Below are 13,104 nucleotides of genomic sequence, written 5' to 3' on the forward strand. Positions count from 1 at the left end.
TACATGTAGCTGTGCAACAAAAGAGGTCCATTTATTAATCGCTGTCCAATCAACACTTATGGTCAAACCAACACTTTCAATCACTTAATAGTTGTTGAAACAACACTTGTGGTCCAATCTATAAATATAGCCATTTAGAAACAATAGTTGTCCAACCAACAGTTGCAGTTCAAACATCACTAGCTGTTTATTACACTTGCTATCCATCCAGAAGTCCAGCCAACAAAGGTTGTCAAACTAACACTTACAGTCCAACTATCTATAGGTGTTTTACCAACACTCATGGTCCAACCAAAATAGCAGTCAAATAAACGAAAACTCTCCAACCAACAGTAGTCTGTCGACCACCACTGGTTATCCATCACTATTCGCTTGCAGTCCTGGGTGTACTAGCAGCCAAACCAATTCTAATGGTGATCTTGATGGAAGTAATGTTATCAAAACATAATATCAGCATATTTGAATCATATCTGTAAATAAAAGGAAGGGAAATTAATAGCAGAAGTGTTTCGTCTATTTCCTTTAAAAACAACAATAATCAAATAAGATTAGGAACAGCATATATTTTTCAGAACAGTTTACCCCACCCACCACAACCTCCTGTCTAGGTAGTTTGTCAAGCGATAAATATCTTATGTTATGCATATCATATCTCTATGATTTATTATAAACTCATTGAAATGCCATATAAAATGAGAAAATATAATTCATAACAAACCTGGGGTGGTAATTTATAGGATTTTTGCGCTGTTATTGGACTTCATTTCAACCCGAAAAGAAACCGGAAGATCCTATGCCGCAAAGGATTATGGTATATTGAGAAGATGCTATCAAGAAATAAAACAGAAGTATTCCGCAAAGTATAAACAATTCAAGGGAGGTAACACGAATTAACTGTTTGATCGGTCTGAAGGGATTTTCACCCTTACGTCATATGCGATTTAATTTTTAAATTTCGACACCCCCCATCAGAAGCAATTTTCACAATTTGACATCCACCTACAGATGCAAATTAGTGAAAAAGACACCCTACCATATATGATGAAAAAAATTGCCGTCCCCCCGTGGGGTATATGTATAAATGGAATAGCCCTTAGATAGGAATTCTCTATATGTTAGTTAAATTAAACCATTTTTCATTTATCAAAATTCCATTCAAGTACGTATTTTGAGTAATTGAAATATTTAAAGCTACTTAAGCCTGTTAAGCTTAAGAAGTTTCGAGAAATTGGGGCCTAGAGTATTAACAAGCTTTTCCTTCAATTTGACCAGGTGACCGAGTTTTTGACCACACTTGACCCAGATTCAAACTTGACCTAGAGATTATCAATATTAACATTCTGACCAAGTTTCCTGTAGATACAGTCATAAATGTGACTTCTATAGTGTTAACAAGCTTTTCCTTTAATTTGACCGGGTGACCTAGTTTTTATCCCCAGCTGACCCAATATCGAACTCGTCCAAGATTTTATTGAGAGTAACATTCTGACCAACTTTCATTAAGATATTGCCCAAACTGTGACCTCTAGAGTGTTAACAGTCAAATTGTTGACGACGGACGACAACGGACGACTACGACGGATGACGGACACAGGGCGATCACAATAGCTCACCTTGAGCACTTTGTGCTCAGGTGAGCTAAAAAGAAGCACATAGATTATTCAACAAAACATTAGTTCTTGTTATTGATTCATATATATTTATGTTGTAAACTTGTAATATATGCACAATAAAGCAATTTAACTGTTCACAACATTATCAGAACAAAAATGTACTATAATTATGCTTACATTAGCTCATTCATAAGCTCATTCAGTTTAAAACTACAAAAAGTATATACTTTGCCAAAACACTTATTTGTTCAGAACATATTAGGCTTTGCTTTAATTTTAACAATGTCACTGTATTTTAGACATAGTAAATTGCCGCCACCCCCAGCAAGAGTTTAGCAGCCTACTGACAAGATGACTGTAATAAACTATGATGTATTGATCTATTGATAGGGGAATACTCTCCAAGAAAATTGACACATTTCTCTGCATTTGATACATATGCAATTACTGTCTCTTATTTCAATTGTTCATGATGATTACAGTACTGAAGTCATTGATCCAAGATACATATTGCACTCTGGTATAGGGTACTGAAGTGATCGTCCCATATGCCAACTCTGGTATCCTGGATGAAATGTTACTGGTGAATACAGTACTGAAGTGATCAAATCCTGATGCCACTCTGGTATCCTGGATAAAACGTTACTGGTGAATCCAACTTACTTGAAGAGATCAATCCCAGATGCCACTCTGGTATCCTGGATAAAACCTTACTGGTGAATACGGTACTATAGTGATGAATTCCGATCTGAAACAGATAACACCTATTTTAAACTCAGAATATAATAAACAAGGGTCAATTTGTTTACATTGACGCAGATGAAGAGACTATCACACTAACAAATGAAGTCACCGTTGTTAAAAATATGTAAATATGGCCTAAGACCACAGATATTCTAACTATATGTTTCATATAGACACTAACCAAGCTTACAATGTATCTCTTTAAAACAGTATTTTCATATAATATTTTTGCAAAAACAGACTTCAAAACTCCTATAGTTCAATTTCAGGCTGTATGCAACACATACTGAAAGTTTGGCAATGATATATTAATCACTTTTAGAATGAGTATTAAGCACCAGTGGTGTTTTCATAAAAAGCAGAAATAGCCATTTCCATCAATCGGTAAGCCGCAAACTTTTAAAGAGCCATTATTTCCTCATGCATTGGATTAATCTGACCAAGTAAAGTTTATAAATATATATAAGACAGCACCATAAAAATGGCCTGCCTACTCTATAAAGATTTTTTCAAAGCAAAATAAGATTTTTCCACTTTATCAGCTTAGCGTTTATATAGAAAAATGACATAGAGCCAAACTGAAATGCTTCCAGGGACAAATGGCGCAGCAAAGGAAATGGTAAAAAACACGCCAAAACTGAAAGATTCATGACAACTGCTAGTGTTTTCATGTATGAGATGGCGACATGATGTAGAAAATGCAGTGATAGCATAATTATGCGAAGTTTAAAAAAACATCGCTTAAAGTATCTGTTTTGAAGGCTAGATTTGCCTTAAAATTAAGATTACAGCTCTTAACCAGTGTCTAGAAATTACTTATTTACACCAGATTAGTATAAATCTCACTCTTTGGAATCATTTACACACAAACAAGTACTACAAAGTTAACTTACATCTTCATTCTGAAATATTAGATTCAGAGCTGCAACTCCTGGATCGAGATTGCAGGACCACTGCCATGGGCGAAAAGCCGCAGCAAACTGGAGCTTATTGGCACATCATATTCTGCAAGCAAGACACAAAATCAATGTTTGACACATAATAAGACTATCTTCTTCTACTGTAAAAGTATGAAAAAATGCCTGTAAACACTCATTTGAGACATACATAACCTTTTATGTAGGAATTATGCTCCAGTCAATTGTAAACACCACTCAAGCCCGGGGAATAGCGTGGACTTTGACTTTCAGTCCAGCCAACCCAGGGTAAAATCCCCGCCCTGCAGGGAAGAAATGATGTTAAAATACCCACCAAATGCCCCCCCCCCCCGCACTGCTATATTTTGCACCAAGACAAAACCACCGCATTCACCCGGCACTGCAGTGACACCTGAATGGTAAAAACACAGCCCTTTTCCCCGGCTATCCCCGGTTTACCACTGGACCTGGAGGGTCCAAGGTTACAACTGACTGGTGCATTAATGCGATAAATGTGCAGAAAAGTTCACTAATTCCAAAAAAAATTGTAACAAAAAATAATAAATATATAGTCTTTTGGACGATTTGCAATAACTTTTTTAACAACTCAAAGGTTAATCTTTACTAATCGAGTACCCAGATGCATTTTGAAAGCCTTTAAACCAGACTTTCTTAGAAATCGTTCTTACTTGCAGACAATATTCCTTTCTAAAAAATCCTTGCCAAGAACGGGTATGGAATGCCATCACTAGACCATGTTTTGATCAGCATTGGTTCTTGTCCTTGAAAATACCTCTGTGGCTTCAGCAACCAGGATGGCTATATTAAATAAACAATAAATTAGTGTTTTAATTTATTCAAGCTGCACTCTCACAGATTGAACGTTTTGATCAAATTTTATGATACAATTGTACCGAGATTCGCTACAGAAAATAATATTTTTGGTGCCAATCTGGTGTACCCTTTAAGGCATTTTGAGTGTAATTTAGGTTTTTTCTTCAATGCAATAAGGGAAAAGGTACTTATCTCAATCCCCCTGCTCACTTTTTATTGCTTTTGCCATCAGAGTTGAGATGCAAATTTTTTCAATGTATTAACTTCAAGTAAATGAATATATTCATGAATGATTGACAGTATGAATGAATGAAAAGTAGCAACATTTCTTTAGATAGGGATCTCATTGTGTTGCTGTGATTGTTTAAGTAGATGTTTTTCATGTTCATAAGCTAAAAATCATATGCACACTAAATGAAACATAATTCTGCATCATGTGTAGTAAGTTGTGATACTTGTTTGCAATTAATGCAATGTTTGCTTAAAAGAGCAAACAAAATGTGCGAATAGATGCACAATACAGTCCAAAGACCAATGAAGGTCAGCAGTTTTATTAGAAAATGATATTATCTCAAAGCCGCAACAAAAACGGCATGAAAGAAATTCAATTCGGAAAGAAACAGTTCATCAATGAGCTATTGAAATAAACACTGATCATGATGTCATAACAAGCGAATGTTAATATTAACGAGCAAGAAACATACTGGCAATTTATTTCAGGGAAACCTTGACAAAATTCTGGTTTATTTCCAAACTAATTGCCTCCAGTAATACATAACATGGCAATACCTGCATTGCTGAAAACACAGCAGTAATGTCAAAAACCAGGTGGCATGGATGCATTCTGAAATACAAAAAAAATCTGTAAATTGTGCTAATCTTACATATCCCATTTACAAGTGATTTACACTGAAATCTAAACTATAGTAACACAACTTCTTTATGACCAAACTTATTGCTATTGAGCATTAGTACACTGTATGTACATGTATGACTTTTTAATTTGTATGTCATGTTTCTTTGCCCCAATTTATGGAAATATTTTATAACAGGTTCAAGCTTTTTAAGTCCGTTACGCTTAAGATTTATCGAGAAGCTGGGGTCTTATGCACCAGTCAATTGTAACCACGCCCCCACCCCAGGTCCGGGGATATACAGGGGATAGACGGGGAAATGGGCCGTGTGTTTACCTTTCAGGTGGCCCTCAGTGCCGGGTGAATGTCGTGGTTTTGTCTTCGCTTTAAATATTACGGGTAATGGGCCTTACCTAGGGTCCCTGGGGTGCAGTGGCATTTGACAGGGCAGGGATTTTAGCCAGGGATGGCTGGACCAAATGTCAAAGTCCCCACTATTCCCCAGACCTGGGGGGGGGAGGGGGGGGGGTTACAATTGACTGGTGCATTATCGCATGCAGATTTGAGTGAATCGCAGAGAGTGTTTACAGTATTTACTGTCAACAACACAAACTTCTTTAGGCATCTCATTTAGAATTTTTTACTTATTAACAAGCAGAAATTTTGACACAATGGCAATTTTATAACAAACTTGACCATGAAATTGAGTGTGAGCAAGCCAGTGCAGTTTGACTTACCATTTGGGTGAAAAACTACTAAACGGCGATGTAAATTGAAAAAATGGAGTTGCACCTAATGTTTTAAGGTGCAGGTCTAAGAAAAGGCATGACGGTCTAAATATAGAGGTGCAGTTGTATATTAAAGATGTGCACCTCCATCTTAAATATAGAGGTGCAGTTGTAATTATGTAAGAGGTGCACCTCCATTTTAAAGTTTTAAAATATATATAGAACAGAACTTATGAATAAAGAATTGCACAACTTGATAACATACAGGTGCACCTGTAAAGTAAGTGTATTTTAGTAACATTGATGATTCTCTCACAAAGCCATGTTGTTTCATTGTAAGGGTATGGCAACTCTCACTCAGTCATGGGGGTTGTTTGGCAGGATGGTTCGCCTTCTCCACACCCTGGACTGACTATTTAGTTACAATATTTCACACGATCTGTGGCCCACAGCAAAACCATCAACCCGCATTTGCCGATTTGTCTTTCAATCACAATCTTGCACTCTTATGGTGTCAGCCTTCCTCTCAACATATTCAGTCACAATCTCTAATCTCCCATAGTTTTGCTTGACACGAGGGGTCACTCGGCACTATTTATTTGCAATCTTTCACACAATCTGTGGATCAAAGCAAAACCATTCATCTTTACAGTCACAATAGCTCACAAAGTCATGGTGTTGGACCGCAATCGTCCATTTATCTTTTCAGTCATAATCTTGCGCTCCGCCATGGTTTTTTTTTGGCAGGAGGGGAAACCCCGTCCGCACCCTCCCCTTTCAACTTCTTAATTTAATAACATCTGTCACAAAAAAGTGGTGTTGCATTTCAGTTACCTGGTATTTGGACTGCAGTTGTGGCCAGTCGAGCTATCTGATTGGGGCGATTCGGTTCCTTGGGTGATCTCTTGGTCTGAGAATTATAAAAAATGTGTTTGTCACTGTGTACTCTATGATATATATAATAAACAAATAATCCACTTTTATATTTTTACATATTAAATATTTTAATGTTACATACAATCTTTATCATTCACATGGTGTCGGACCGCAACCGTCCATTGATCTTTTCCATCATAATCTTGCGCTCCGCCATGGTTTCACTTGGCATACAATTCCTGTATATCTTTTTAGTTTCAATCTCTCAACCAGCGTGTTGGTAATTGAAAGGTGTTCCCATCCTTTGATCTCAGTCAAAACATCTCACTCATTGCACAGTGATTTGGAGGGAATGAGCTGAATTTTGACCTTTACAAAATTTAGTTACATTTTACCTAAAATAACCTAAAATATATTTTTTTTTCTTCAGATTCTTCAAAGGGGTCAGCTCATTCCCTCCAAATCACTGTGATCTATTGTTGAGGTTCACAGACGGTACACCCCATCCATCTTTTCAGTGACAATATCTCGCTCAGCCATAGCGATTTCTGAACTGGTCAACCGCATGCCATAAGTTTATGAAATTGATATCTTCATTGTATGATTTACTGAAAAGTGGTTTTACATTTTTACAAAATAACCATACTGTACCTGGCTGACGTGACAAGCTCTGCTATGTGTACCGGTATAATCCATGGTCGTAATTAAATCGGTAATCCAACAGGAATTAATTCTACGCAATTTCTATCCGATCAACAACTGTCAAACATCTAAATAGTATTGATATTGTAAAGCCTAAATTTTAATGACAACTACTAACTGTCAAGTGTGACCTTCGTATAGACTGGTAAACAATGCGCATGAATATCTTTAATAAACAAGTGAAAACAAAGTATATATCTCAGACAATCTATAGAAATATGTTTTATTTGTGTTTTTGAGTTTACCAAAAGTATTCATAGTAATTGCTTATAAGCATATTTTGAATTATTTATTTATAACTTATTATTTATAACTAGTAGGGCGCTATTTCGCCGCATCTCATAGTTTAAATTTCATTCTTCCGTATCGTCACGCTCTGATGACGTTGGTGTCCGGCATGCACGCGCTCAATATAGTTTATGAACAGAATAAATACTGGTTCCATCACCTTTACGTCTTTTTTTTCAGGCTGATAGTATGTGCAACTTTTGAACGAAAGTAGTGCTATGTGTGACCGTAATAGGGCTCTGCCGAGCTTCGCTCGGTTTAGAGCCCGTATTATCACAATCATCAATTACAATAGTAATGGACTGGAAGCTCCAGGGAAAATCCCGGTAGATTGTTTTTAACGAAGATCGAGTCGAGAAGCACGAGGTTAAAGCCCAACAAACGCTACACGACTGACAGAGAACGTCACTAATCAACGAAAATAGACTACACATAAAATCAAACCTTTTTTTACACATTTTGATAAAATATAAACTTTTTGCAAGCTAGTACAAACCTAAACACAATCCAGTATGATTCACAATTTTAAAGAAAACTGTACATTTCATCAAAACAGACACTTACCCAATCCCTCACTATAGTGTGATAAATAAACCATAATAAGTATCCATAACGCCATACTTTTACACGCACACGCCAATAAGAAAAACATATTGGCGATGATAGGTTTTCCCCTCATCATTATATTCAATCCTTGTAAATGAAGCCATAGTAGAAAGGGTTACATTTCAACAAATATCATAACATCATTGCGATGGTGTACAAGCCTCTCGGTCGTAACAATTAAGGCACGTGGAAGGAAGATATTTTACAATGAATACACAGTGTTTTAATTGTGCATTCACAATGGAACGAATATCCGTATAGATACTTGTGGTTTTAAGAAAAAGAATAATTTTCAAGTTTGGGCATGTGCGTCTGTGGCTTATTGAAGTGGAACGCACTGAAACAAAAAAAAACATTAAGCAAAACATGAACATCAAATGAAGGAAATTTCCAATTCCATTGTTTCATACGGATAAATATCAGAATTGTTTGAACTCAAAATGTGAAATGATTTTACATTGTAATAATCATGATAAAGAATGCTGTAAAGGCATATGCAACGTGCGAAACATCGAATGAACACGATTCGGTCTGTCAATCACATAGACCGACCGATGACCGACTGACTTAATTCGAAAGAGCAGGGGGTCATAAATTATCACGGGAAGAGCTTAAGCAGTAGAATGGTTTTCGATCTAACGACTCAAAACAACACATCCAAGAGCCCAAACACTTTGATTGGCCGTAATATTTTGAAATTAAAATATTATAGGCATAGAAACAATTTTTCTCCTCAACAATCTAAAATTTACCCAATTCCTGGCTGCAAGATAATATGACACTTAGGACAATTGAACTAATTCTGTTGATTCTGGGGTCAAAGGCCAATTCATCTTTATGTAATTCAACGTTGTTTGTTATCTATAGAATTAAACCATTGCTCACAGGCCTATTCCACAAGAATACGGCAAAAACACGACGATAACCCTGATATGTTTCTGGTCAGAAGAAAGACCACTTCTCTTTGCATTTTAAAGTTTCCATAGAATGGACAAATACTTATTTTATTAGCTTGAAGTTCGGTTAAGAGAATCAAAGTGGATTGCGTTGCATTTATGCAAAGTGGTTGATTTGTACATTATGTGCGTTTTTAAGCAGTAAAAGAACAAAGAACTATAGATACAAATTTATTGTGACTAATTACCTCAAAAGCGACAGATGTATCCGAATTTTTATCATCAACTTTACTATGAATAAGTCTACAGCGAGTTGGGGCAATGACAATTTTACGTGTACTATGCTCATATTCATAAACGTTAAAAAAAACATGAAGACATTATAACATTATTTTGTATTAAGAATGAAATACCTAGCTTTACAAATACAGTGAGCGTCGTCGATTTGCGGTTTACCAATGGATATGTTCATTTGCAAATGTACTGGCCTAAGTGCGCTGCTTTAAACTCACATTTTAGGGAATGCAATCTTTGTCACTAGTATTTACTATGAATCATTGTTTGATAGTTATAATGATGTAGAACATTTCAGTTTTTAGTGTATACAGAAATCAATTGAAACTATATGAACTAGCACAGTAGCCTTTTTTTCCAGTATCCTATTGAATTGCCATATTTTTGTGCACATAAAAAGAAACACGTATCCGCTCGCTGTCACTTTTATGTTCTGTTTATTGTCATGATATATGCATTCAAAGTGAGTTTTTTTCCGGCTTTGCATTGGTAGTACGCGTTACAAATGTTGCGATTGAACAGGTAAAATCGGCAATAAGTGAGGATCCACCTATACAAGAATGTAATTTGTTGGTTTAAGTAACGCCTACACTAATTCAGTCTCACAAACATACTCCCATCTGCACTTGCAAATAACTCAATTTTATTATTTTGTTACTACATACACTGATAATTAACGTAACAATGGTACTTGAATTTTGCAATGAAAGTGTTTTGGCAATCTCTCTATTGATAGTAATTATAAAATCTTAACTGTTTCAATTTATTCTTAACTCTGCAAATCAATAATAACTACTTTGTATATTAAATAAGATTGGAGTCTTGGATTAGCAATTATGCTTAGCATCTGGCTGTTGCTACTTTGTGTTCAAAATAATGTACAATAGCTCTAATTAAAGCGATATTTAAATAACTTGTGAGAACAATTAAACGTTGGACTATTGTGACCGTGTATGTAGTTTCCCTATTAGGAGGGGAGAAACTTTATTTAATGCGATATAGACATCAACGTTTACGTTTTTTCCCATGTTCTGGAAATCTCTGTCGTCCTCATTATTTATATGAAAAGCTACAGAGCAAAAGCTCAGTAGCCAGAGGTTTAAACATAAACCTCGTTTAATGGCACAGGGTAAACGCCAAAGACATAAAACACAAAAGCAAAAAATCACAAACAAGAAACACGGAACAACAGCACACAACTCACCAAACGACAAAGTGCATATATATATACTATATAACAACTAGGTGTGTTTATCAAGGATTGTTAGTTTCCACCGAGGAACGGTCAGTAAAATAAATTTACTGGGGGTTTAAAAACCAGTTTGCGTGCACAAATCCTTATCCATGCCTCGCTTGAAAGAATCAAAGCACTGAAAGTGCTGAGGGACGGTGCCTCTGGTGTATGTGCAGAACAATATCCAGGGAGAGCTGCCTGGTTTCAAAATCGTGTCGTTGTTATCAACTTTTGACAGTTTGGTTATTTCAAGAGCCAACTTTCGTCATGCATGACTATTTTTTATGAATTTGAATGCACGTTGAGCAAGCGATCACTTCGTACGAAGTTGCATACGAAGATTTCTGCGACCGTTTTATTAAGGCTTTCGTACGTAATTACTCTTCAAAATGGGGAAGGATCGGACGAAAATGTAAACAAACCGTAGATGTGAGTATACTAAAAAACATTCGCAAATAGTGATTTGATTTGCTTCGCTTTTCGAATAATCAAAATAGACATTTACTATTTATTTTAATAAATATAGTGGGTGGTAACTTTTTGTCGACTCAGGTTGCTACGGCGTGGTTTGACCCGTTTAAACAGCTGTTTCCTGTGTCACATTGCAATGTTTTCAGGCTATGACACATTTCGATACCAACTATATTCATTTCTTATCGCTTGTATTGTGTATAATAATTGTTATGGCGTTAACATGTTAAATAATCACATCTCAAAAGGTAAATGTACTATTACGTTCGTTAATTCTTTGTTCTATTCGATTGAAAACCGCGGAAGTACAAATTTAAGAAAGAGTTTAGTTAGCGAATATTATTTGAACTGTTTCCTTAAGGTATGTAAGTTTACACACTCAAATATGTTTTAATATACAATTCTATATACTAACCAGTATACAAATGACATTTGCCATTACAAATAGGTAGACCTATTGTCAATTACAGTATCCTCTTTGTTTGTTATTGATATGATTTATTACGTTTTTCATTGCAGGCAATCTTTTGAAAGAAAAGCTCAGTCATCTGAGATGCAGTGTTGCAGCACTGAAAAGCATTGGGTATGACTGTCTATCTCAGCGTATGATTAAAACAACTATTGCAAAAACTATGCAAACAGTAATCGGGGAGTAGGATTATTATTATATTTTTTAATGTTATTAGACCCAGTCTTTCAAAAACAGATGCAATTGCCGTTATAACATAGTATGAAATAAGAAAATACTTGCTTCTGCTTCTTGCAAACTACCGATTTTTTACCAATATATGTAATCTTAATACAAAATAACACTGTCAAGGCAGACATTTCATTTGAATTTGAGAAATGGCTTTTACAAAACAAATTTGTACTGTAGTGTTTTTTTATCTCTTAAGATAAATGTGTACTTTTACAAGAAATATTATCATGAATTGTATTTGAAAAAAAATGTTAGACCATTTCTTTTTTTATTTTACGAACAACTTTCACGTTTTATGGATAATAGTAAAGATTATGTATCTTCTATTTTACAGGTGCCCATCATAGAGTGTTTCTCTTTGCCTGCAATCAGGATACATCAACTGACCTTTGAACTGTGTTTTCCAACTTGGGATTTAAACACATGCCCTCTTGGGTAGGAGAAAGTCAGACAAACACCTGTGGCTATATCACTATACTTCTTCAAGTCTTGCTCTATGAGTGATCATGATGTGAAATAAAACAAAATGCAGTCATCTTTTTGTTATATTAAATAAGTTATGAACAAATAAAATATTTCAAACATTTTATTAATTCGTTATTTTGAAAAACAGTATGAATAAACATACATGTATACCAATAGACAAACAAATAATTGGCAAAGAATGGGCACAAAAATATGAGAATATTGAAGTTGGAGCTTTAATTTTAATATTGATTTTAATGTGACAGAAAATTCCCCAATTTGCCAAAAAGCATTGAATATCAAATGACAATGCTTGGAAAATTCTGCCCAAATGAGAATAGATCTGTGAGTTGCTGTTTGGTATTTGTTCATAAAAGTCTTGATATATAAATCAAAGTTTAAAAATAAATGTTGCAAACATAAAACAGTGGAGGATCTGATGTTATCTTGAAATGATATACTTGTTTAAGCTATTTAAACTGTATATGAGCAGATTCCTATGGAAATATGAGCTTTAAGTATTACTTTATTCCAAAATGGTGACCTAGAAGGTTTAGTTCCTTGTATTGGTCAATGTTATATTGTTCACTTAACAGCTTGAGGTAAATGCAAGATATAAAACAGTCAAGTTCAGAAACTGCTCAACAGTTATAATAATAAACCCTTCCTCTCAATATTGTGTACATTTGTGGGAAGTTATATCAAATCCTTCAAAAGGCTGAAGAGACATGGAGCAGACACAATTTGTTACAGACGGACAGACAGACAACTGGAGCTAAAAAAATTAGTCTATTTCAGGAGGAGACATACTTAGCCAAATGGTTCTTGAGAAAAAGTCATTAAAAATAATTTATAAAAAGTACAATAACAGGCAGTCATAAA

General features: G+C 35.2%; 1 long non-coding RNA gene across 1 annotated transcript; it reads left to right on the forward strand.

Annotated features, from left to right (window-relative positions):
- Positions 1 to 10,915: 10,915 nt before the first annotated feature.
- LOC128234579 (uncharacterized) lies at positions 10,916 to 12,363 on the forward strand. The gene is made up of 3 exons (XR_008260975.1): positions 10,916 to 11,015; positions 11,577 to 11,640; positions 12,092 to 12,363. It is a non-coding gene; the product is annotated as an uncharacterized LOC128234579 (long non-coding RNA).
- Positions 12,364 to 13,104: the final 741 nt, after the last annotated feature.

This window comes from Mya arenaria, chromosome 5 (assembly GCF_026914265.1).
Source record: "Mya arenaria isolate MELC-2E11 chromosome 5, ASM2691426v1".
In the NCBI taxonomy this organism is placed as follows: domain Eukaryota; kingdom Metazoa; phylum Mollusca; class Bivalvia; order Myida; family Myidae; genus Mya; species Mya arenaria.